The sequence below is a fragment of the Rutidosis leptorrhynchoides genome, chromosome 5 (assembly GCF_046630445.1).
Source record: "Rutidosis leptorrhynchoides isolate AG116_Rl617_1_P2 chromosome 5, CSIRO_AGI_Rlap_v1, whole genome shotgun sequence".
Taxonomy (NCBI): Eukaryota; Viridiplantae; Streptophyta; class Magnoliopsida; order Asterales; family Asteraceae; genus Rutidosis; species Rutidosis leptorrhynchoides.
Genome location: NC_092337.1, coordinates 453,962,592 through 453,989,849, shown reverse-complemented (window position 1 = coordinate 453,989,849; position 27,258 = coordinate 453,962,592). Strand labels below are relative to the sequence as shown.

The 27,258-nt window shown below is 35.2% G+C and overlaps 1 long non-coding RNA gene across 2 annotated transcripts; it reads left to right on the top strand.

Annotated features, from left to right (window-relative positions):
- Positions 1-24,771: 24,771 nt before the first annotated feature.
- LOC139847729 (uncharacterized) lies at positions 24,772-26,295 on the top strand. Of its 2 annotated transcripts, XR_011759640.1 has the most exons (4): positions 24,772-25,157; positions 25,556-25,634; positions 25,759-25,847; positions 25,951-26,295. It is a non-coding gene; the product is annotated as an uncharacterized lncRNA (long non-coding RNA). The 2 variants fall into 2 exon arrangements; XR_011759639.1 differs by lacking the exon at positions 25,759-25,847.
- The last annotated feature ends 963 nt before the right edge of the window (positions 26,296-27,258 follow it).

Sequence of the window (27,258 nt, the reverse complement as noted above, 5' to 3'; positions counted from 1 at the left end):
GACTTTTGTGGTCGGTATATATAATACTTTTGACCCCATATAAGTAGTGCCTCCAAGTCTTTAATGCAAAAACAACCGCGCCTAATTCCAAATCATGCGTCGTATAATTTTGCTCGTGAATCTTCAATTGTCTAGACGCATAAGCAATCACCTTCGTTTGTTGCATTAATACACAACCGAGACCTTGCTTTGATGCGTCGCAATAAATCACAAAATCATCATTCCCTTCAGGCAATGACAATATAGGTGCCGTAGTTAACTTTTTCTTCAATAATTGAAACGCCTTCTCTTGTTCATCCTTCCATTCAAATTTCTTCCCTTTATGCGTTAATGCAGTCAAGGGTTTTGCTATTTTGGAGAAATCTTGAATGAATCTTCTGTAGTAACCAGCCAATCCTAAAAATTGACGTATATGCTTCGGAGTTTTTGGAGTTTCCCACTTTTCAACAGTTTCGATCTTTGCCGGGTCTACCTGGATACCTTCTTTGTTCACTATGTGACCGAGGAATTGAACTTCTTCCAACCAAAATGCACACTTTGAAAACTTAGCGTACAGTTTTTCTTTCCTCAATACTTCTAGCACTTTTCTCAAATGTTCTTCGTGATCTTGATCATTCTTTGAGTAAATAAGTATGTCATCGATGAAAACAATGACAAACTTGTCAAGATATGGCCCACACACTCGGTTCATAAGGTCCATGAACACAGCTGGTGCGTTAGTCAATCCAAACGGCATAACCATAAACTCGTAATGACCATAACGCGTCCTAAAAGCAGTTTTTGGAATATCATCCTCCTTTACTCGCATTTGATGATATCCAGAACGTAAATCGATCTTCGAATAAACCGAAGAGCCTTGTAGTTGATCAAATAAGTCGTCAATTCTTGGCAGTGGATAACGGTTTTTGATGGTAAGTTTGTTCAACTCTCTGTAGTCAATACACAACCTAAATGTACCATCCTTCTTCTTGACAAACAAAACAGGAGCTCCCCATGGTGATGTGCTTGGTCGAATGAAACCACGTTCTAATAGTTCTTGCAGTTGGCTTTGCAGTTCTTTCATCTCACTGGGTGCGAGTCTATAAGGAGCACGAGCTATTGGTGCAGCTCCTGGTACAAGATCTATTTGAAATTCAACAGATCGATGTGGAGGTAGTCCCGGTAATTCTTTCAGAAATACATCGGGAAATTCTTTTGCGACGAGAATATCATTGATGCTCTTTTCTTCAGTTTGTACTTTCTCGACGTGTGCTAGAATAGCATAGCAACCTTTTCTTATTAGTTTTTGTGCCTTCAAATTACTAATAAGATGTAGCTTCGTGTTGCCCTTTTCTCCGTACACCATTAAGGGTTTTCCTTTTTCTCGTATAATGCGAATTGCATTTTTGTAACAAATGATCTCTGCTTTCACTTCTTTCAACCAGTCCATACCGATTATCACATCAAAACTCCCTAACTCTACTGGTATCAAGTCAATCTTAAATGTTTCGCTAACCAGTTTAATTTCTCGATTCCGACATATATTATCTGCTGAAATTAATTTACCATTTGCTAATTCGAGTAAAAATTTACTATCCAAAGGCGTCAATGGACAACTTAATTTAGCACAAAAATCTCTACTCATATAGCTTCTATCCGCACCCGAATCAAATAAAACGTAAGCAGATTTATTGTCAATAAGAAACGTACCCGTAACATGTCATAACCCGTCCTTAACCCTAAGAACGAGTTAGATAACGTATGATTTCATTGCGAGGTATTGACCTCTATATGAGACATTTTTAAAAGAAAACTGCATATATTTTACATTACAAACCACAAATCTTATTTTTGATACAAGCTTTAGACGATAGAAAGATGATTATCGTTTAGCGATAATCTTCGACTTACAAACTTTACAAATAATGATAACAACACGATTTCTAGTATATTTTACAACACAAATCCTCGGGTATGCAGTTTTATTTTTGACACAAATATGCGTACGCAAGATCCTTCTCAAATTCAACATAATGCAGCGGAAACTTCTAATTATCACCTGAGAATAAACATGTTTAAAACGTCAACATAAAGTTGGTGAGATATAGGTTTAGTGCCGGCAGCAATATATATATAGACCACAAGATTTCATATATAAACAGTTTAATAAAAATATTCTAAGTGGTTGAGCACTTGGTAACCATACTTAACATTTAATCACGTCGCATATTCCCTTTATTATGAAATCTTACTACACCGTACCAAGTGTAGTCACGAAACGAAGTACTGTGCAACCGTTGAATACTGGTCGTCCAGTCCGGTTGGGGTTGTCAGGCCCGATAGATCTATCAACAGGATTCGCGTTTACAATACCGCTGTAAATATTAGTTACCAAGCTACAGGGAAGTATGCCAGTGGTACAACTCAACGTAGAATATATTTTTCAGTTACTTGTGTCCATAACGTAAAACATAAAATACATGTATTCTCATCCCGAAATATTTAGAGTTTAAAAGTGGGACTATATACTCACTTTCGTCTTGAAGATATGTAATTTCGACTTGGTCTCCGATTGATATCACAAACCTATCCATATATAGTTTATCAATATATTTCTATTTTAAACAATCGTCACATATATATACTTTTTATACTTTTAATAGTTTTAATAATTTCTTAGTCCGTAGTTAGCAGTCCGATGTTAGTAATTCAATTTTAATGGTTCATTTTTAGGTGTTTAATAAACCCCCAATGAAATAAATAAAAACCCCCATCGTATATGTATTGGTCGAGATTAATCTTGACCCATGGTACCGGTGTTGTCAAATGACGTGTTGCGTACATAAAGTACCGGTGTTGTCAAATGACGTGTTGCGTACAATCATGGGATCTTATGATTAATCTTCTCGTATTGTTTACGGGTGATCCTGAACCATATAAAATTAAATTATGAGTACATATATATAAAATATCATGTTATTTTAAAAAGATGTGATTTATTTAATTTTCTCCAATTATTTTCGTAGCCAAACTAGTCTTAGATATCCGATCTCGTTTTGGTCATAGTTTCTTCGTTACAACTCCGTTTTCGTTGATTCAACTTGCCACTTCCTTGGATCGAGTCCCTCTTTAAGACTATGAACTGTAAATACCTTAGTTTGTATTCGAAATCACAGGTCATAGGTCAAACTTTAGTGAAACTTATGAAGTTAATCATTTTCCATCATGTAAACAACCTTAAATGATTATTTTTCTAAAAATACTTATACTTTGAGTTAAATCATGAAATTTTTATGTGTTATCATATTCATAGTAAAAATCATTTTTCCAGAAAATAAACCTCCAATTCAAAGTTTAAGATGGTTTTTAATTATCCAACCCAAAACAGCCCCCGGTTGCACCCCGACGTCATAAAAACAGTTTTTAAGGTGTTCTTTGAAAAACCAAGTTATACCTTGTTAAATTAGCATATTTTTAAGTTATATTACAGGTCTTGAAGTATTTTAAAAGTTAAGTTAGAAGGATCTATTTAGTTTGCGAACAAGTTTGAAATCATTCAAACTATGTTCTAGTTTATAAACTCTTATATATATAGCTATAAATATATGAATTGAAAAAGAGTTGAAGTAGAGTTTTTACCTCAAGTTTAAAATGTAAAGTTGCTGGAAAGAAGTAGTAAAATAAAAGTTGAGAGAGTTCTTGCAAGTGTGTGTGAAAATTGGAAGTAAAATTTGGAAAATGAATGTGTAAAAATGAGTTAGAAATGGTGCTTATTTATAGGCTTGAAAATTTGGTTTTTAGTGAAAATATCTAAGATAAGTTAAAATTTATTATGTCATGAATGACATATTATTCCAATAATTGAAGATTTCTATTGGTATATACCAATAGTAAATACTTCTAGAAGCTGTGTATAGTACCCTAGATATACGTATAGGATTATTGAGGAAACGGAACGAGAATTCAAATATAACTATCTTTTGTAAATATACTTATATTGTTTTATGTATAAAAGCCCTTTAAAAATGATTAAATACATTACTTATACGATATATGTATAAACATTATAAATCATCAGTATTTATGTCAAATAACGTTACGTATGGTTATTGTTTTGAAAACTTAAGTTAGTAGTTTCAAAATATACTTATGACTTTTTGTTATTAATACAAAATGAGATATTAAAATATCCTGAGATCATGTTAAATATGTATGTATAATTATCATATATTGTATAGTTCGTGATATCATCGGTCAAACTAGACGGTCAAACGTTGTGTAAAACTCTTTTCAAAAACATAAATCTTAACAATTTGGATTGCTTATCATGTTGGTAAGGTTTAATTTATATAAATATTAATCTTATAAGTATAGAACGATCGAAAAAGTGCGGGTCATTACAGTACCTACCCGTTAAATAAATTTCGTCCCGAAATTTTAAAATTGTACCTATTTTGCGTCATCGGAAAACAAGTGTGGATATTTTTGTTTCATTTGATCCTCTCGTTCCCAAGTAAACTCGGGACCCCTTCGAGCATTCCAACGAACCTTAACGATCGGTATGTTGCTCTGCTTGAGCCGTTTAACTTCACGATCCATGATTTCGATTGGTTCTTCGATGAATTGTTGTTTCTCGTCGACATGGATTTCTTCAAGAGGAATGGTGAGGTCTTCCTTTGCAAGACACTTCTTAAGGTTTGAGACGTTAAAGGTATTATGTACTCCGGCGAGTTGTTGCGGTAACTCGAGTCGATAAGCTACCGGTCCAATGCGTTCGATGATCTTGAACGGGCCTACATACCTTGGGTTTAGTTTACCCCTTTTTCCAAAACGTATTACACCTTTCCAAGGTGACACCTTTAACATAACCATGTCACCGATCTGAAACTCTAATGGTTTCCTTCGAACATCGGCGTAGCTCTTTTGGCGACTACGGGCTGTTTTCAATCTCTCCTTGATTTGTACTATCTTCTCAGTCGTTTCGTGTATGATCTCGGGACCAGTTAATTGTCGATCTCCTACTTCATTCCAACAAATAGGAGATCTACACTTCCTTCCGTACAATGCTTCGAATGGCGCAGCTTTAATGCTCGCATGATAACTATTATTATACGAGAATTCTGCTAATGGTAGATATTTATCCCATCCGTTTCCAAAATCGATCACACATGCCCTGAGCATGTCTTCAAGAGTCTGAATCGTTCTTTCACTCTGCCCGTCAGTTTGCGGATGATACGCGGTACTCATATCCAAACGAGTTCCTAGGGCCTCCTGTAGTGATTGCCAGAACTTTGATGTAAATCTACTATCACGATCGGATATAATGGAAATAGGTATTCCATGCCTTGAAACAACTTCCTTTATATACAATCGTAATAGTTTCTCCATTCTATCCGTTTCCTTTATAGGCAAGAAGTGTGCAGACTTGGTGAGACGATCAACAATCACCCAAATGGTGTCGTATCCCCAGGCAGTCTTTGGTAACTTCGTGATGAAATCCATGGTAATACCATCCCATTTCCATTCTGGGATTTCTGGTTGTTGAAGTAACCCTGACGGCTTCTGGTGTTCAGCTTTGACTTTGGAACAAGTTAAACATTCCCCAACATATGTTGCAACGTCTGTCTTTAAATTAGGCCAGCAATAATGTGTCTTAAGATCTTGGTACATCTTTCCAACTCCAGGATGTATCGAGTATCTTGTCTTATGTGCCTCATTTAATATCAACTTCCTTAATCCACCCAACTTCGGTACCCAAATACGATTTGCAAAATATCGAATTCCATCTTCCCGCATAACGAGTTGCTTCTCATACTTCTTCATTATTTCATTTCCTATATTTTCTTTAGTAAGTGCTTCTCGTTGAACTTCTTTGATTTGTGAGTTGAGATTCATGCGAATTTTTATGTTCATCGCTCGTACTCGAATTGGTTCTCGTTCCTTTCTGCTTAAAGCATCGGCCACCACGTTCGCCTTCCCGGGATGATAACGAATTTCACAATCATAGTCGTTTATTAACTCGACCCACCTACGTTGTCTCATGTTCAGCTGTTTCTGATCAAAAATATGTTGAAGGCTTTTATGATCAGTAAACACAGTGCATTTAACCCCATACAAGTAGTGTCTCCATATCTTCAATGCAAACACGACTGCTCCCAGTTCTAGATCATGCGTCGTATAATTCCGCTCGTGAATCTTCAATTGTCGGGATGCGTATGCAATAACTTTCTTTCGTTGCATAAGAACGCAACCAAAACCTTGTCGCGAAGCGTCACAATATATTTCAAAATCATCGTTCCCTTCTGGTAACGATAAAATAGGCGCCGTAGTTAACTTCTTCTTTAGTAATTGAAATGCACTCTCCTGCTCAGAAGTCCATTCATATTTCTTCCCTTTTTGCGTTAACGCTGTCAACGGCTTAGCTATTCGGGAAAAATCTTGAATAAACCTTCTATAATAACCGGCTAAACCCAAAAATTGACGTATCTGCGTTGGTGTCTTAGGAGTCTCCCATTTTTCAATGGCTTCAGTTTTTGCTGGATCAACCTGAATTCCTTTGCTACTAACAACGTGGCCAAGAAATTGAACTTCTTTCAGCCAAAAAGCACACTTAGAAAATTTAGCATATAGTTGTTCTTTTCTCAACAACTCTAATATCAACCTTAAATGCTCTTCATGCTCTTGCTCACTCTTGGAATAGATAAGAATATCATCAATGAAAACAATAACAAACTTATCTAAATACGGACTACAAACTCGATTCATGAGGTCCATGAATACAGCTGGCGCATTCGTCAATCCAAATGGCATAACCAAAAATTCGTAATGACCATAACGTGTCCGAAAAGCAGTTTTCGGTATATCTTCTTCTTTGACACGTAATTGATGATAGCCCGACCTTAAGTCAATTTTTGAGTACACACATGATCCTTGGAGTTGATCAAATAAGTCGTCAATTCTCGGTAGTGGATACCGATTCTTGATAGTTAACTTATTTAATTCACGATAATCTATACACATCCTAAAAGATCCATCTTTCTTTTTAACAAATAGAATCGGAGCTCCCCACGGTGAAGTACTTGGTCGTATGAATCCATGATCCAGTAATTCTTTTAACTGACTTTGAAGTTCTTTTAACTCGGACGGTGCAAGTCTATATGGAGCACGAGCCACTGGTGCAGCTCCTGGTACTAAATCTATTTGAAATTCTACAGATCTAAATGGAGGTAATCCCGGCAACTTTTCCGGAAAGACTTCAGGAAAATCTCTTGCCACAGGCACGTCATTGATGCTCTTCACTTTTTCCTTTGTTTCGACTTTATTAACATGTGCTAAGATAGCATAGCACCCTTTCTTCAAGCACTTTTGAGCTTTCAAATAACTAATGAGTTTTAGCTTTGAGTTACCCTTCTCTCCATAAATCATTACTGGCGTTTTATCCTTACGAGGAATGCGAATTGCCTTCTTGGCGCACACAACTTCAGCTCCTATTTTGGACATCCAGTCCATGCCGACTATTACATCAAAACTTCCTAATTCTACGGGTATCAAGTCAATTTTAAACGTTTCTCCGGCTAAATTTATTTTACAATCACGGCAAATTTTATCGGCTTTAATTAGTTTACCATTAGCTAACTCAATCATGTACTTAGCATCGAGAGGTAATGATGAACAATTCAATTTAGCGTGAAAGTCTCTACACACGTAACTTCTATCAGCACCAGTATCAAATATAATAGATGCGGATAAGTTATTAATGGTAAACGTACCCGTAACAAGCTTCGGGTCTTCACATGCCTCTTTAGCATTAATAACAAATGCTCTTCCACGTGCAGGTCCGATATTCTTCTCTGGATTCGGGCACTGGCTCTTATAGTGGCCTTGTTTTCCACACCCAAAACAAGTAATGGTAGCCAAAGCAGTTCTATTTGCGTTGGTGGCAGGAGTCTTGGCACCATTTGTATTCGTAACGAGAGCCCTACAATCTTCAGCAAGATGACCCTGTCGATTACATTTGTTGCATACCACACTACAGTAACCAAAGTGATGTTTGTGACATCGGTTGCATAAAGGACTTTGTCCTTTGTAACCAAAACCTGAACCACTACCCGCACCTTTCGGGGTTTCTTGTTTCTTAAAAGTTTGTTGTTGATTACCTCGATCATAGCTTCCATTCCACTTTCTCTTGTTACCTGATACCTTCACATCAGTATTGAATGCTTTCTTATCCAAAATGACCTGATCCATTAGCTCATTTGCCATGGTTATAGCTTCATGAATTGTCTTAGGTTTCGATGCTGTAACATTTGCCTTGACCTTTTTGGGCAAACCATCTTTGTACATTTCAATCTTCCGTTCTTCGGTTGGAACCAATTCAGGACATAGCAAAACTAATTCCATGAATCGCTGATTGTAGTTGGTGATTTCAGTACCAATAACCTTCAGACTTCGTAACTCATCTTCCAACTTCCTAACCTCGTTCCTTGGACAATATTCATTAATTAACATTGTTTTGAATTCTTCCCACGGAGTATCATAAGCTACATCTCCTCCTACAGCCTTCACATAATTTTTCCACCACGTGAGTGCACTATCTTGTAAAGTGCACGATGCGTATTTGGTCATGTCCTTTTCAACACAACCACTGATTTTGAACACAGTTTCCATCTTTTCTATCCACCGGGTTAAACCGATCGGTCCTTCTGTTCCACTGAATGATGAGGGCTTGCAAGCTTGAAAAGTTTTGTAAGTGCACCCCACACGAGGATTTGGGTTAACTGCAGCACCTCTTGCAGCCTCGACCCATAACATTCTGTCGTTCACTCGCTGATTGATGAGTTCCTGGATTTCTTGTTCCGTCATTCGGTTCAATCGCGCCATATTCTTCTATAAGAATGAAAAGAAAATAATTATTCACATGGAATATTATAGATGTAGTGTATATTTACAGTACATTATAGCTTATTAATAATATGAACCATGTATTATTATAAAAGCCTTTTCTTCTTATTAGCGTTTTATAATTATATCTAGGGTAGTACCTACCCGTTAATGTTCATACTTAATAGCTTAGTACCGAACCAATTACTACAATCTAAATAATACTTAACCATGGAAAATTATTGCATTTCACACTTCACTATTTTACATATGCTTATCTTACATCGAACATTAAGCAAACCACACTAATAATATTATACAAAACATTATATGATCCCATGGTTTAATACGGCAGCGCATAGTTTGGTCTATTTTCTAGGACGTTTAGTTCCAATGAATGGCCTAACGCTTATCCTAGCTGTCTGCCTATATTTTGGCGGTGGGGCTGAAGAACTAGATGCCGGGACAGCACGAATAGGAATAGTGGGAATAGGGGTGGTAGTGTTTAGTGGAGTTGGTGCCACATCATCCTCCCTAAACTCGGGATTTGAATTTTCTAATTCATTAGCTTTTCGTTTCTTTCCTTGTTCGAACTTGTCTTTCGTAATTTCCTCGGGTTCACTTTCCTCCTCGGGTTCACTTTCCAGATTTTCTATAGTTGGTTCATCCGGAATTTGTGAGTCTTCCCCAAAGATATTATTTTCGTCATCGGATAGGTTAATGACTGGAACACCATCTGAAGATTCTGATTCGGAGTCGCTGAATGTGATAATAAGTTTTGAGCCCGACATCTATCACACCACAACTAACTCATTAGTACTACATAATATTTACATATAAATTTTAACCAACAGTGATAAGCAATGGTTTTTGAAATCAGACCCGGTCAAAGTCCAGACTTACTAATGTATCCTAACGACTTATCAGTTAGACACACTAATGCAAACCTGGTTCGCTAAGACCACCGCTCTGATACCACATGTCATAACCCGTCCTTAACCCTAAGAACGAGTTAGATAACGTATGATTTCATTGCGAGGTATTGACCTCTATATGAGACATTTTTAAAAGAAAACTGCATATATTTTACATTACAAACCACAAATCTTATTTTTGATACAAGCTTTAGACGATAGAAAGATGATTATCGTTTAGCGATAATCTTCGACTTACAAACTTTACAAATAATGATAACAACACGATTTCTAGTATATTTTACAACACAAATCCTCGGGTATGCAGTTTTATTTTTGACACAAATATGCGTACGCAAGATCCTGCTCAAATTCAACATAATGCAGCGGAAACTTCTAATTATCACCTGAGAATAAACATGTTTAAAACGTCAACATAAAGTTGGTGAGATATAGGTTTAGTGCCGGCAGCAATATATATATAGACCACAAGATTTCATATATAAACAGTTTAATAAAAATATTCTAAGTAGTTGAGCACTTGGTAACCATACTTAACATTTAATCACGTCGCATATTCCCTTTATTATGAAATCTTACTACACCGTACCAAGTGTAGTCACGAAACGAAGTACTGTGCAACCGTTGAATACTGGTCGTCCAGTCCGGTTGGGGTTGTCAGGCCCGATAGATCTATCAACAGGATTCGCGTTTACAATACCGCTGTAAATATTAGTTACCAAGCTACAGGGAAGTATGCCAGTGGTACAACTCAACGTAGAATATATTTTTCAGTTACTTGTGTCCATAACGTAAAACATAAAATACATGTATTCTCATCCCGAAATATTTAGAGTTTAAAAGTGGGACTATATACTCACTTTCGTCTTGAAGATATGTAATTTCGACTTGGTCTCCGATTGATATCACAAACCTATCCATATATAGTTTATCAATATATTTCTATTTTAAACAATCGTCACATATATATACTTTTTATACTTTTAATAGTTTTAATAATTTCTTAGTCCGTAGTTAGCAGTCCGATGTTAGTAATTCAATTTTAATGGTTCATTTTTAGGTGTTTAATAAACCCCCAATGAAATAAATAAAAACCCCCATCGTATATGTATTGGTCGAGATTAATCTTGACCCATGGTACCGGTGTTGTCAAATGACGTGTTGCGTACATAAAGTACCGGTGTTGTCAAATGACGTGTTGCGTACAATCATGGGATCTTATGATTAATCTTCTCGTATTGTTTACGGGTGATCCTGAACCATATAAAATTAAATTATGAGTACATATATATAAAATATCATGTTATTTTAAAAAGATGTGATTTATTTAATTTTCTCCAATTATTTTCGTAGCCAAACTAGTCTTAGATATCCGATCTCGTTTTGGTCATAGTTTCTTCGTTACAACTCCGTTTTCGTTGATTCAACTTGCCACTTCCTTGGATCGAGTCCCTCTTTAATACTATGAACTGTAAATACCTTAGTTTGTATTCGAAATCACAGGTCATAGGTCAAACTTTAGTGAAACTTATGAAGTTAATCATTTTCCATCATGTAAACAACCTTAAATGATTATTTTTCTAAAAATACTTATACTTTGAGTTAAATCATGAAATTTTTATGTGTTATCATATTCATAGTAAAAATCATTTTTCCAGAAAATAAACCTCCAATTCAAAGTTTAAGATGGTTTTTAATTATCCAACCCAAAACAGCCCCCGGTTGCACCCCGACGTCATAAAAACAGTTTTTAAGGTGTTCTTTGAAAAACCAAGTTATACCTTGTTAAATTAGCATATTTTTAAGTTATATTACAGGTCTTGAAGTATTTTAAAAGTTAAGTTAGAAGGATCTATTTAGTTTGCGAACAAGTTTGAAATCATTCAAACTATGTTCTAGTTTATAAACTCTTATATATATAGCTATAAATATATGAATTGAAAAAGAGTTGAAGTAGAGTTTTTACCTCAAGTTTAAAATGTAAAGTTGCTGGAAAGAAGTAGTAAAATAAAAGTTGAGAGAGTTCTTGCAAGTGTGTGTGAAAATTGGAAGTAAAATTTGGAAAATGAATGTGTAAAAATGAGTTAGAAATGGTGCTTATTTATAGGCTTGAAAATTTGGTTTTTAGTGAAAATATCTAAGATAAGTTAAAATTTATTATGTCATGAATGACATATTATTCCAATAATTGAAGATTTCTATTGGTATATACCAATAGTAAATACTTCTAGAAGCTGTGTATAGTACCCTAGATATACGTATAGGATTATTGAGGAAACGGAACGAGAATTCAAATATAACTATCTTTTGTAAATATACTTATATTGTTTTATGTATAAAAGCCCTTTAAAAATGATTAAATACATTACTTATACGATATATGTATAAACATTATAAATCATCAGTATTTATGTCAAATAACGTTACGTATGGTTATTGTTTTGAAAACTTAAGTTAGTAGTTTCAAAATATACTTATGACTTTTTGTTATTAATACAAAATGAGATATTAAAACATCCTGAGATCATGTTAAATATGTATGTATAATTATCATATATTGTATAGTTCGTGATATCATCGGTCAAACTAGACGGTCAAACGTTGTGTAAAACTCTTTTCAAAAACATAAATCTTAACAATTTGGATTGCTTATCATGTTGGTAAGGTTTAATTTATATAAATATTAATCTTATAAGTATAGAACGATCGAAAAAGTGCGGGTCATTACATAACAAGCTCCGGGTCTTCCTGTGCCTCTGCCGCATTAATATTGAAAACTCTTCCGCGGCCTTGTCCATTCGTGTTCTCCTGGTTCGGGCAATTTCTAATAATGTGGCCCGGTTTTCCACATTTATAACAAACTACATTGGCATAACTTGCTCCAACACTACTTGCTCTGCCATTACTCGTTCCGACACCATTTGTTCCTTTCGTTCTGTTAACCCCTGGTCCGTAGACTTCACACTTCGCCGCGCTATGACCATTTCTTTTACACTTGTTGCAAAATTTGGTGCAGAACCCCGAGTGATACTTTTCACACCTTTGGCATAGCTGCTTCTGATTGTTGTTGTTGTTGCGGTTGTTATTGTTGTTGAGATGATTGTTGTAGTTGCTGTTGTTGTTGTTGTAGTTGTTGTTGTTGTTGTTGTTGGGCCGTTTGTTGTAGTTGCGATTGATGTTGCGATTGTTGGGATAATTGTTGCGATTATTATTGTAATTGCTGTTGTTATTGTATTGGTGATTCCTATCACCGTTTTCCTCCCACTTTCTTTTGACTTGCTTCACATTGGCCTCTTCAGCCGTCTGTTCTTTAATTCTTTCCTCAATTTGGTTCACTAGTTTGTGAGCCATTCTACATGCCTGTTGTATGGAGGCGGGCTCGTGTGAACTTATATCTTCTTGGATTCTTTCCGGTAATCCTTTCACAAACGCGTCGATCTTCTCTTCCTCATCTTCAAATGCTCCCGGACACAATAGGCACAATTCTGTGAATCGTCTTTCGTACGTGGTAATATCAAATCCTTGGGTTCGTAACCCTCTAAGTTCTGTCTTGAGCTTATTGACCTCGGTTCTGGGACGGTACTTCTCGTTCATCAAGTGCTTGAATGCTGACCACGGTAGTGTGTACGCATCGTCTTGTCCCACTTGCTCTAGATAGGTATTCCACCATGTTAACGCAGAACCTGTGAAGGTATGCGTAGCGTACTTCACTTTGTCCTCTTCAGTACACTTACTTATGGCAAACACCGATTCGACCTTCTCGGTCCACCGTTTCAATCCGATCGGTCCTTCGGTTCCATCAAATTCGAAAGGTTTGCAGGCAGTGAATTCTTTGTAGGTGCATCCTACACGATTTCCTGTACTGCTAGATCCAAGGTTATTGTTGGTATGTAGCGCAGCCTGTACTGCGGCTATGTTTGAAGCTAGAAAAGTACGGAATTCCTCTTCATTCATATTCACGGTGTGTCGAGTAGTCGGTGCCATTTCCTTCAAAATAGTCAAATGGAACAAGTTAATCATACAGAATATTAAGAGTAGTTAATAGTATTTCGTAGCATAATATGAACTCATTTATAAAAGCTTTTTCTTCATATTAGCGTTTTATAAGTTTAAATTCGGGTAGTACCTACCCGTTAAGTTCATACTTAGTAGCTAATATACAATTCAACTACTACAATTCTATATGAAAAACTGATTATAATAATATTTCGCGTTCAAACTTTTACACAATATTTTACAAACTTACAATACTGCTTATTTTACATATAGCATGAAATATAGCACACAATAAATTTGATACAAGATGGTTGTGAAGATAATTCTAGCTAGTACACAAGTCGTTCAGCAAAGGCAATAAAGACACGTAATTCATACGTCCAGAAACAAGTCATGCATTCTGGTTTTACTAGGATTACTTCCCATCCTTGGTCTTGTGAAACATAACCGTTATGGCCGTTGATAAGACAACGTGTTGTAACGTCGTCAAAGGGACGAGGGTTACGTAATGTCCAACAATCCCGTAACAATCTAAAAACCTCATTTCTTACCCCAATTACCGACTCCGTCACTTGTGGGAACGTTTTGTTTAATAGTTGTAGCCCGATGTTCTTGTTCTCACTTTGGTGAGAAGCGAACATTACTAATCCGTAAGCATAACATGCTTCTTTATGTTGCATGTTAGCCGCTTTTTCTAAATCACGAAGTCCTATGTTCGGATACATTGAGTCAAAATAATTTCTTAACCCGTTGCGTAAAATAGCACTTGGGTTGCCTGCAATATATGCGTCAAAGTAAACACATCGTAACTTATGGGTTTCCCAATGTGATATCCCCCATCTTTCAAACGAAAGTCTCTTATAAACCAAGACATTCTTGGAACGTTCTTCGAATGTCTTACAAACTGATTTCGCCGTAAATAGTTGTGCCGAAGAATTCTGACCGACTCTAGACAAGATTTCATCAATCATGTCTCCGGGTAGGTCTCTTAAAATATTGGGTTGTCTATCCATTTTGTGTTTTTATACTGTAAAATAGACAAGAGTTAGATTCATAAAAAAAATACATATTAATACAAGCAATTTTTACATATATCATAAAGCATAAGCACACTATATTACACGAATACAACTATCTTATTCCGACTCACTCGTTTCTTCTTCTTCGGTTTTGGTTCGTTTTGCCAAGTTTCTAGGGATATATGATGTTCCCCTAATACGAGCCGTCGTTTTCCACATTGGTTTAGAAAAACCTGGTGGTTTAGAGGTTCCCGGGTCATTGTTACAACTTAAGGGCTTCGGGGGTTGACGATACATATAAAGTTCATCGGGGTTGGAATTAGATTTCTCTATTTTTGTGCCCTTTCCCTTATTATTTTCTTTTGCCTTTTTAAATTCAGTTGGGGTAATTTCTATAACATCATCGGAATTCTCGTCGGAATTCGATTCATCGGAGAATTGGTAATCCTCCCAATATTTTGCTTCCTTGGCGGAAACACCATTGACCATAATTAACCTTGGTCGGTTGGTTGAGGATTTTCTTTTACTTAACCGTTTTATTATTTCCCCCACCGATTCTATTTCCTCCTCCGGTTCCTCCTCTTCCGGTTCTGATTCTTCTTCCGGTTCCGACTCTTCTTCCGGTTCCTCTTCGGGAACTTGTGAATCAGTCCACGAATCATTCCAATTTACATTTGACTCTTCATTATTATTAGGTGAGTCAATGGGACTTGTTCTAGAGGTAGACATCTATCACATAATATCAAACGCGTTAAGAGATTAATATATCACATAATATTCACATGTTAAAAATATATAGTTTCCAACAAAATTTGTTAAGCAATCATTTTTCAAGTAAACAGGTCGAAGTCTAGACTCACTAATGCATCCTAACAAACTCGATAAGACACACTAATGCAAAATTCTGGTTCTCTAAGACCAACGCTCGGATACCAACTGAAATGTCCCGTTCTTATTGATTAAAAACGTTCCATATTAATTGATTTCGTTGCGAGGTTTTGACCTCTATATGAGACGTTTTTCAAAGACTGCATTCATTTTTAAAACAAACCATAACCTTTATTTCATAAATAAAGGTTTAAAAAACTTTACATAGATTATCAAATAATGATAATCTAAAATATCCCGTTTACACACGATCATTACATAATGGTTTACAATATAAATATGTTACATCGAAATCAGTTTCTTGAATGCAGTTTTTACACAATATCATACAAACATGGACTCCAAATCTTGTCCTTATTTTAGTATGCAACAGCGGAAGCTCTTATTATTCACCTGAGAATAAACATGCTTTAAACGTCAACAAAAATGTTGGTGAGTTATAGGTTTAACCTATATATATCAAATCGTAACAATAGACCACAAGATTTCATATTTCAATACACATCCCATACATAGAGATAAAAATCATTCATATGGTGAACACCTGGTAACCGACATTAACAAGATGCATATATATAAGAATATCCCCATCATTCCGGGACACCCTTCGGATATGATATAAATTTCGAAGTACTAAAGCATCCGGTACTTTGGATGGGGTTTGTTAGGCCCAATAGATCTATCTTTAGGATTCGCGTCAATTAGGGTGTCTGTTCCCTAATTCTTAGATTACCAGACTTAATAAAAAGGGGCATATTCGATTTCGATAATTCAACCATAGAATGTAGTTTCACGTACTTGTGTCAATTTTGTAAATCATTTATAAAACCTGCATGTATTCTCATCCCAAAAATATTAGATTTTAAAAGTGGGACTATAACTCACTTTCACAGATTTTTACTTCGTCGGGAAGTAAGACTTGGCCACTGGTTGATTCACAAACCTATAACAATATATACATATATATCAAAGTATGTTCAAAATATATTTACAACACTTTTAATATATTTTGATGTTTTAAGTTTATTAAGTCAGCTGTCCTCGTTAGTAACCTACAACTAGTTGTCCACAGTTAGATGTACAGAAATAAATCGATAAATATTATCTTGAATCAATCCACGACCCAGTATATACGTATCTCAGTATTGATCACAACTCAAACTATATATATTTTGGAATCAACCTCAACCCTGTATAGCTAACTCCAACATTCACATATAGAGTGTCTATGGTTGTTCCGAAATATATATAGATGTGTCGACATGATATGTCGAAACATTGTATACGTGTCTATGGTATCTCAAGATTACATAATATACAATACAAGTTGATTAAGTCATGGTTGGAATAGATTTGTTACCAATTTTCACGTAGCTAAAATGAGAAAAATTATCCAATCTTGTTTTACCCATAACTTCTTCATTTTAAATCCGTTTTGAGTGAATCAAATTGATATGGTTTAATATTGAACTCTATTTTATGAATCTAAACAGAAAAAGTATAGGTTTATAGTCGGAAAAATAAGTTACAAGTCATTTTTGTAAAGGTAGTCATTTCAGTCGAAAGAACGACGTCTAGATGACCATTTTAGAAAACATACTTCCACTTTGAGTTTAACCATAATTTTTGGATATAGTTTCATGTTCATAATAAAAATCATTTTCCCAGAATAACAACTTTTAAATCAAAGTTTATCATAGTTTTTAATTAACTAACCCAAAACAGCCCGCGGTGTTACTACGACGGCGTAAATCCGGTTTTACGGTGTTTTTCGTGTTTCCAGGTTTTAAATCATTAAGTTAGCATATCATATAGATATAGAACATGTATTTAGTTGATTTTAAAGTCAAGTTAGAAGGATTAACTTTTATTTGCGAACAAGTTTAGAATTAACTAAACTATGTTCTAGTGATTACGAGTTTACCACTTCGAATATGATAGCTTTTTATGTATGAATCGAATGATGTTATGAAAATCATTAATACCTTAAGTTCCTTGGATAAACCTACTGGAAAAGAGAAAAATGGATCTAGCTTCAACGGATCCTTGGATGGCTCGAAGTTCTTGAAGCAGAATCATGACACGAAAACAAGTTCAAGTAAGATCATCACTTGAAATAAGATTGTTATAGTTATAGAAATTGAACCAAAGTTTGAATATGATTATTACCTTGTATTAGAATGATAACCTACTGTAAGAAACAAAGATTTCTTGAGGTTGGATGATCACCTTACAAGATTGGAAGTGAGCTAGCAAACTTGAAAGTATTCTTGATTTTATGAAACTAGAACTTTTGGAATTTATGAAGAACACTTAGAACTTGAAGATAGAACTTGAGAGAGATCAATTAGATGAAGAAAATTGAAGAATGAAAGTGTTTGTAGGTGTTTTTGGTCGTTGGTGTATGGATTAGATATAAATGATATGTAATTTTGTTTTCATGTAAATAAGTCATGAATGATTACTCATATTTTTGTAATTTTATGAGATATTTCATGCTAGTTGCCAAATGATGGTTCCCACATGTGTTAGGTGACTCACATGGGCTGCTAAGAGCTGATCATTGGAGTGTATATACCAATAGTATATACATCTAAAAGCTATGTATTGTACGAGTACGAATACGGGTGCATACGAGTAGAATTGTTGATGAAACTGAACGAGAATGTAATTGTAAGCATTTTTGTTAAGTAGAAGTATTTTGATAAGTGGCTTGAAGTCTTTCAAAAGTGTATGAATACATATTAAAACACTACATGTATATACATTTTAACTGAGTCGTTAAGTCATTGTTAGTCGTTACATGTAAATGTTGTTTTGAAACCTTTAGGTTAACGATCTTGTTGAATGTTGTTAACCCATTGTTTATTATAACAAATGAGATGTTAAATTGCCATATTATCATGATATTATAATATATAATATATCTTAGTATGATATATATACAGTTAAATGTCGTTACAACGATAATTGTTACATATATGTCTCGTTTCGAAATCATTAAGTTAGTAGTCTTATTTTTACATATGTATTTCATTGTTAATACACTTAATAATATATTTACTTATCATTTAACATAATTAAACAAGTGTATCAATATCTTAATATGATTCATATGTACCTAGTAAGACGTTGTTATAACGATAATCGTTATATATATCGTTTTCGAGTTTCTTAAATTAATAGTCTCATTTTTATGTATATAACTCATTGTTAAAATACCTAATGAGATACATACTTATAATAAAATCATGTTAACTATATATATAACCATATATATGTCATCGTATAGTTTTTACAAGTTTTAACGTTCGCGAATCACCGGTCAACTTGGGTGGTCAATTGTCTATATGAAACCTATTTCAATTAATCAAGTCTTAACAAGTTTGATTGCTCAACCTGTTGGAAACACTTAATCATGTAAATAACAATTTCATTTAATATATATATATAAATATGGAAAAGTTCGGGTCACTACAAGAAAGTCACAGGTGCTGAAGCTTTTAAGGCTTATCAGTCTCAGTTTTATGTAACGTGCAATTTAGGGAGCGATAATTAGTAGCCCACTATCGCAAGTTTATGTTTATTTTATGTCTTATGTATTGTTGGATTTTGTTTGTTGTAATGTATTGTTGTATTCTAGGTACCTACTGTGTTATTTTAATTAATTTGCATTTACACGACACGCAAAGACGCAAGGAGGATCTTGCGTACGCAAGCACCTCCGCAAAATGTGATTTGCGTATGTCAGTAACTAATTTTAAAAAGATACGCAAGGATGCAAAGCATTGCTTGCGTACGCAAGGCTTTGCTTGTGTACGCAAGATAGACAAAAATATAAACACGTAAGGACCCAAGATTTTGCTTGCGTACGCATGCTAGCCAAAAATAAACACACGCAAGGATGCAAATCTATGCTTGCGTACGCAAGAAAAACCTTGCATCCTTGCGTGTAGTGTCAAATAAAACTGTTGCAAAAGTATTTCCCTATTTACACCATACGCATTTACATAAAAGACCAGCAACCTATTAGCTACAACGTATCAATCAACCCGAATCTTTGATTTTGATGGTGGAGTTGGTGGCGGCGGTTCTTGTGTATCAAAACGTGCACGAAAAAACGTCCTTGCCATTCTTTTTCTATACTGCTCTGCAGCCTTTTGAGCATCTCCAAGGTTGTCAACCTCCTCCCATCCATAAATAATCCTCTCCATGTGTATGCACACCCAAACCCCACAATCACCCTGACAACCACTCTGCATTGGCATAATGGGACCAGGTTCAATTATCAACTCCACACTCTCTTTATTTTCATAGTATCCGACAATTTGGGAGTCTTGCATCTTGTTAAAATAGTCAATCGCCTTCAAGTACACTGGCAAGTTGTCACCCAAAATCTTGAAAACTGCGTCAAGTTGTTGTGTACTGACACATTCGGGTAAACTGTCGTACACAAAAACCTTCATTTCTTCTAACTTCAATTGAAGCAGCAGGAAATGTTCATTGTCATAAAAATGTACTGGGATCAAGACTTGTAACAGACAGACAATTTACAAAGGATACAAAAAAAACAACAGACGCAAGGACACAAGATTAACCTTGGGAACACACAACAACATACGCAAGGACGCAAGATTAACCTTGCGACAACGAGACGCAAGGACGCAAGGATCACCTTGCGACCGATGACAAAGACGTAAGGTCGCAAAACTGGCCTTGCGTCTGCTCCAGAATAATAAATGGTGTATAAATTAGTTGTGTTTACCTGATCACAGTCAGCCCAAGATGGATAGAGGTCAACACTGCCGTCTCCAAGTCCAATTAAGTACATGTAATATGGAGGATTATGTCTAATAATTCCCTCTCCATCTATATTAGATTCCTCCTGTTTGCCCTCCTTCTTCTGAGTATTGTCAAAAATAAGTGTTGAACCTCTCAAGCATGTTCAGGAATTCCAGTGGCATAATAGTCCATCGAGAACTTGCTTTAAGCACCTCAGCTGGAAACTCAGGAGTGGCATAAACTTGACTGGCTCGGGGGAGAAATCTTTGACGATATCTCAAAAGAAATGTAGCCCAGCCATCAATGTGCTATAAATATAACAAGTTAATATACAGTGTAACCCTAATATAAAATAAATTGTATAAAATTATATAAAATTAACAAACTTACCAAGTTATCCAAATGACCAGAATGTCCTAATCCCGGTAATCGAAGCCAAAAGTCTTGATTTATAAAAATGAATTGGTCATTTTGAAAGATGAACATGCAGCGCGTCTCTTGCTTGCTCTCAATCATTGTCTTTGGATCTTTTGCTGGGCCTGCATGCTTTCTACCATCTCTCCAGGCATTAGGTGGTGGTGGTTAGAGAGTTCCTTGATCATTTATAAACCTGTCAATCATCCCCCATATTTCTTCCTCACTAGCCTAGTCTTGTTCCTTTATTTTCCTCTTAGTAACTTCAACAGGCTGCTTATCAACTCTCACCTACAATAATTCAACAGATAAGGTTAATAAAATGTTAATCCAAATAGACACAAGGACGCAAACATGTTCTTGCGTGTGTTGAACCAACGAGACGCAAGGACACAAAACAACACTTGCTCCTGAAAAAAAGGGGATGCAAGGACGCAAATGTTTGTTTGCGCTAGCTAAACTCACCTCTGCTGCTGCATCTGTGTCCATAGGTACCACATCATCATTAATTTGTTGTTGACCTTGATCTTCTTCAGTCCCTAGCTGTACAACATTCATGCTTTCCACTTTCTCAACTACATCTTTTGACAACTGAGTAAAAAACAAATGATTACTTAGTAAACAGCCATTCGCAAGGACGCAAACTCAACCTTGCGACATGCAGACGCAAGGATGCAAAAATGACCTTGTGTGCCTAGAAGCCAGGATGCAGGAACACCCTTGCGATACGCAAGGACGCAAGGTATGTCTTGCGTCCGCAACAGTCACAGAAACACACCATTATTTAGCCATTATTTATTGCAATAATTTAACATACAAGTTTTTAATTTGCTGAAATGTACCTTCTCAATGGGTTTTCTGTACCCAGGTGTTGTGAATGGGGACCTTAATACACCAGTTGGCCTTCTTTCTCTGATTCCACGTCGAATGTGCATTGGAGAAGGCCTTTCGATTTCCTTATCAGACAAAGATCGATTGAAACACGTATCATCATCCTAAACACAATAAATAACATAAATAACATAAATATTCAATTCAATTAATACCAAAAATACCAAAAAAAAAATCTACCTGATATTGTTGTTGTTGTTGTTGCGATAAAAGTTTTTCGTGTTGCATAACAAGTTTTTTACAATCAATTAACTCTTTCTTTTGTTTGTCCATCCGCTTTGTCAACAACTCTAACATACGATGTAAATTGTGTACATCGGGAGGGCCCTCTGTATCTACATATTCTGTTGAATGCTTGTGGCGTGTCTGCTCAGACCCATCAACAACTGGATCATGTGCATCAACTTGATCATCCTGGACCTCATCCATCTCATCTTCTGGTACCTTTCCTCCTCTAAAGTACACGTCACTCTGAATCCGCCATGGACAACCCTTTTCTGTATCAGTTGGCTGCAGACCACGTAAAGGTCTCTTTTTCTTGGGACACTCATCCTACAATTAATTAATTAATTATCAAATAATAAGAATATTAGCATAATTGAATATGCAAAGACGCAACGAAAAGCTTGCGTCAGTGTATGCAAAGTCGCAAACAACTCTTGCGTCTAGGAACAAAATCACACGCAAGGACGCAAGGACCACCTTGCGTCTTACTAAAAAACACACGCAAAGACGCAAGGCATACCTTGCGCCCATACTAGAACCTGTCTGTAAACAGATAAACTATGCTACAATTTAGGATAACCTAAAATTTTTAAAATGTAACTATCCTGAATATCTAGGAGTTTAAGGTATTCAGAGATTCCATATGACTCGGCAGATGAACGCTTCCAAAAAAGAGCCCTCGGTACTCCATTCTTGTCAGGCTTTTTAGCAAACGGTTTAATGGTACGACGGTAAGACTCGAGAATCCAAATCTACAAATAAAAAAACAATTAATTTATGTTCCATTAAATATTAACATTAAATAATAAATATTCAACCATTTACCTTGAATGCCCACATAAATCCAGCCAAAGTGTATGCCTTTCCACTCTCTAATTGGCTTTCACGAATAACAAACCCTTCACTAACCGCTTCGTAAGTTGGCTCTTGAATACGAGACCCTCATGGGTACTGATTAACACGCGATAACTCTTCGACTAACCATAAAAACTTTTTATTCACAACATGGATCCCTTGTTTACCCATAAAACCTCTCTCTATAATCAAGATAATTGCTAGTCGCACCACATCATCGTCACTAATATGGCTGTGATCAGATTTTAAAAGCATCTTTTCAACATCACTAATCAAAACATTTTGAGAATCTTTAAAACCCTTAAATAAACGTCGTCTAATAGGTGCGGTCTAGACGTCATAATTCTTCGGGATGTAATGTGCCATGTCCGTCCAGCTACAAAACAAAAAACCCGTCACAAGACAAAATTCACGGCGACCAAATCTAATTGAAAAATTGTTCTGAAAATGAAACCATATATCCTCATGCTCATCGGGGTACTTAACATTATCTAGTCTTTCCGGCCGCCCACTCTTCCGTTGGAGCATGCAATGTACAAGCTCAAGATCATTACCAAAGTATTCTAGATCTAACCATGGACCAAAACACGTTTCTTTAAACTTTTTAATTTGATTCTCAGTCATGACCTTCTTCACATCCCCTATAACGCTCAACTTATTCTTCATCGTTAACTTTCCTTCCATAAATCCCTGCATAAGTAACAATAACATCTGCAGAAAGTATCAGGACGAAAGAACGCAAGATAAACCTTGCATCCGTTTAATTGATCAACGCAAGGTCGCAAAGACAAGCTTATGTGCAACACGCATGGACGCAAAGATAACCTTGCGTCCACTAGCGTACCATACCGAAGGACGCAAACTAGACCTTGCGTCTGTAAATTTCCATAATTTTACGAGCTACTAATGTATGTTTCACTCGAACATATAACCCACAATACAGTTGCATATCATAAAACAACGGTTGTACTTCATTAAACACAAATACACCTCAAACAGACATTTCATTGAGCAGTTGGTGTGCACACTTATACAATTAGCATCGAACCTAAAATAAACAGATAAAACGCACATAAACAACGAAGTAATCACTAACCTGGGTGCTCGCCGTCGTTGCAAGGTTGATTTCTTGATTATTTGGTTGATTACTTCGTGAAAACCCTAATTCTTTTGCGTGAAAACCCTAATACGTCGTGAAAATCCTTGTAGGCTTGTATAAAAAGTCACGGTGATGGCAAGAGGGGTTTGGTGGTAGTGGAGGTGATGATGGATAAGAATCTGGTAGTAGTAATCGAAGCGATGAAGAGGGTTTGTGTTTGTGCTTGCGTTTTTGTGGATCGCCTGTGTATGTGTTTATTTGCGTGTTTGCGAAGTCGGTTGAAAGTGTGGAGTGCCAGGTTTAAAGATGTCATTTAACCGTAATTTTTTAAGAAAAGGACGCAAGGTCGCAAGGCACCTTGAGCCTTGCGAGGGCATTTTGTCAAAATTTTTTTTTTTTTGACTCTGGTGCAAGGGGTAAAAAATATTTGAACATCTTAGTGATAAACTCTACACTTAATCATCAAATGTTAGTGGATCTTTTTTTATCAATTAAGCCCATTTTATTTATGTTACTGTTAGGGCTTGGCCCATTTTTATCACTCTGTATTATGTGTATCTATAATCGATTATTATCACCCTCAAATAGCCTAATTATCTCAAACGTCACGAAATTCCCATCTTCTATAGATTTTATTATATTGCTAAAATGATGACATCATAAAAAAGCAATTTTCTTTTATTAAAAAAATAAAAATAAAAAAGAAAAAAATCTAGACGTCATAAAAAAAATTAATTTTTTAACAAACTTAAAACAATTACATTAATCAATACAAAATTCTCGCTTGCCTCTTCTTTTCTAACTAGGGTTCACAAATTAGCATTCAAACATCCCAACTCTCTCAAAATTCAATACCACAAACCCTAATCTTCATCAACCACATTCATCCTTCATCAACCACCACCATCGGCCCACCGCTGCCGCTGCTCAATCGTCTCCTTTACAGGTTCCGGTGTAAACAAAATCACGCCTTCTTACACAAGTTATGGACTATTCGGGGGTCAATAGGTCATCTCTACAATTCTTCATCTTCTTCACTTTTTTTTATTTGAATTGTTCCATAACTCAAATCAATATAGGTTCTACCTCAATGATTAATTCTTTACAGCTTTTCCTTTTGCAAGATCTTTTCATCATCAAGATATTTTCATCTTCTGGAACCTTCATCGAACTGCAAATGCATCGATTCATCAGGTATGTATATTATCTTATTGTTAATTGACCTTATTAGTTTTAGTATTGTTAGGATTTTTTTTAGTTAAGGGTTTAATTATGTATTTAACATATTTTTGGTTCGATGTATATTAGTCTAATTTTGTGTTTTCTAGGAATTAACTTACTTTTGTTAAGTTTGATTTGTTAGTCTATGTTGTTACTGACATATCTAATTAAGATGGAGAAAGATGTTATGATCATTGTTCTTATATGTTTGCTTAGAAACATGAAAAATATTCGAGGCACACAATGTGTTCGATGAAATGCCAATCATTGCTTAAGATTTTTTTTTTTTTAATTATCCGATATCCATCTATAATATATGCATTTTACATTCTTAGACTAACTTTTGTGGATTTGGTGTTGTAAAATTGCAGATAAAACTGGCAGTCTTCGGATATTAAAGGTTGTCGCAGGTCATGAGATTACACCTAAAAGGACTATGATTGTAGGATGGTAAGTGTTTTTTTATTTAAATGTTAGCCATTTGGTTAAGAGAATACCTATTACAATTTTTTTACAGGTTTTATGAAGAAAGTTATGATTTGGATTTAGATAAACCTATTACAATTTGTTACAGGTTTCGATAAAGCCATTTACGCTGACAGTGTTTCAAGCAGTTCTAAAAGTGAGATAAAAGGAATTTACACACATACAGTGTTTCATGCAGTTCGTTGACTCATCTTTTTTTTTTCTTTTTTTTTTTTTTTTTTTGTGTTTCTTGCATTAAAGAAAATAGTACAAATAATGACCTATTTTGTTTTATGTGCAGATACACTGAAATGACTTTTGATAAGTGAAGTATTAAACAGATCAAACTCTGGTCAAATTAGCTTCTAAAGATCGCTTTTCAACTGAATTTCCGAGTGGTGCTTGTCGTGCTGCAGGTCTATAAGGCCATTTGTGTGTCCTACAATGTACTCATAGATCAGTTTTGGCAGCTCCTCTATTCCCAATTTTTTAAGGTGATTACCGTATTCTATCATCTATGTTATGCTGTTTTTGATCTTTGTATGCGAGGTGATTACCGTATTCAGTTATGTGTTTGAAATGCCAGTCACATTGCGCTCTCATAGCAAAAGGATGCAGCTTGATAGGTAGCATGATTTTTTTTATATGCGAGATACGTCGATAATCGAGCTATAACATTATTTGTTTAAAAGTGTATATAAATCCATTAGATATAATTTGTGGGTTTGTTTTATTTTGGCATAGGATAATGTTTTTCATGCTTTGGTTCATTAAACAAAGATGGAAATGGTGTAAAGAAAGTGTCCAAGAAAATCTACATGTCAATGAAATTGGAGAAGGCTACATAAAGGATAAGAGGTACAATTGATTGAATCGATAATTTGAGTGTATCATGGGCTATGTGTGATATTTGTATTAAACGATATTTGCAAAATAAGAATAAGGTAATTATTGCAGGTAATAGTGTATCAGTCGTTTCAAGAGTTTTTAAGAGTGTATGATTACACTAATTTTTTTTATTTCATTTATATCTTTCAACAGGAGCCCACAATTTTAAAAACACACAAAAAGGATATAGAATAATCACGTATTGTATGAATATCGTTTGAATTTTGTATGCCCTATAAATTTCATAATATTAATAGTGTTTTTTAATAAAGTTATAATCATAAGAAAATGTAGCTTTAAATTTGCGACTTCAGAGAATCTCGGTAAAGGTACATAATCGACTTTGATTAAGGTTTTATTAGTTTATTCAAATAGCTCAGTTGCAATTTTGCTTTTAAGGCATGCATTTTATTATATTCATAGCTCAGTTATAAATTTTTATCATTTTTTTTGTTTATAGTCAAGTTTTTATGGAAAAACGTACTCATAAGTTTCACTGGGATATATTGATGAAAGTTTTCATAAGGTGTTTTCTCATTATTGTTCCAATGATCAATCTATGTGTTCGTGGACAGTCTATGTGTTTTCTTATTATTGTTCCATTACTTAGTCTATATATTTGACGTTTAGATTGGGTGTATATGGATTTGAATTGGGATATACAGTTAACTATGGAAGCATATCATGGATCATGTTCGTGAAGGAAGCTTTAACCTTAGAA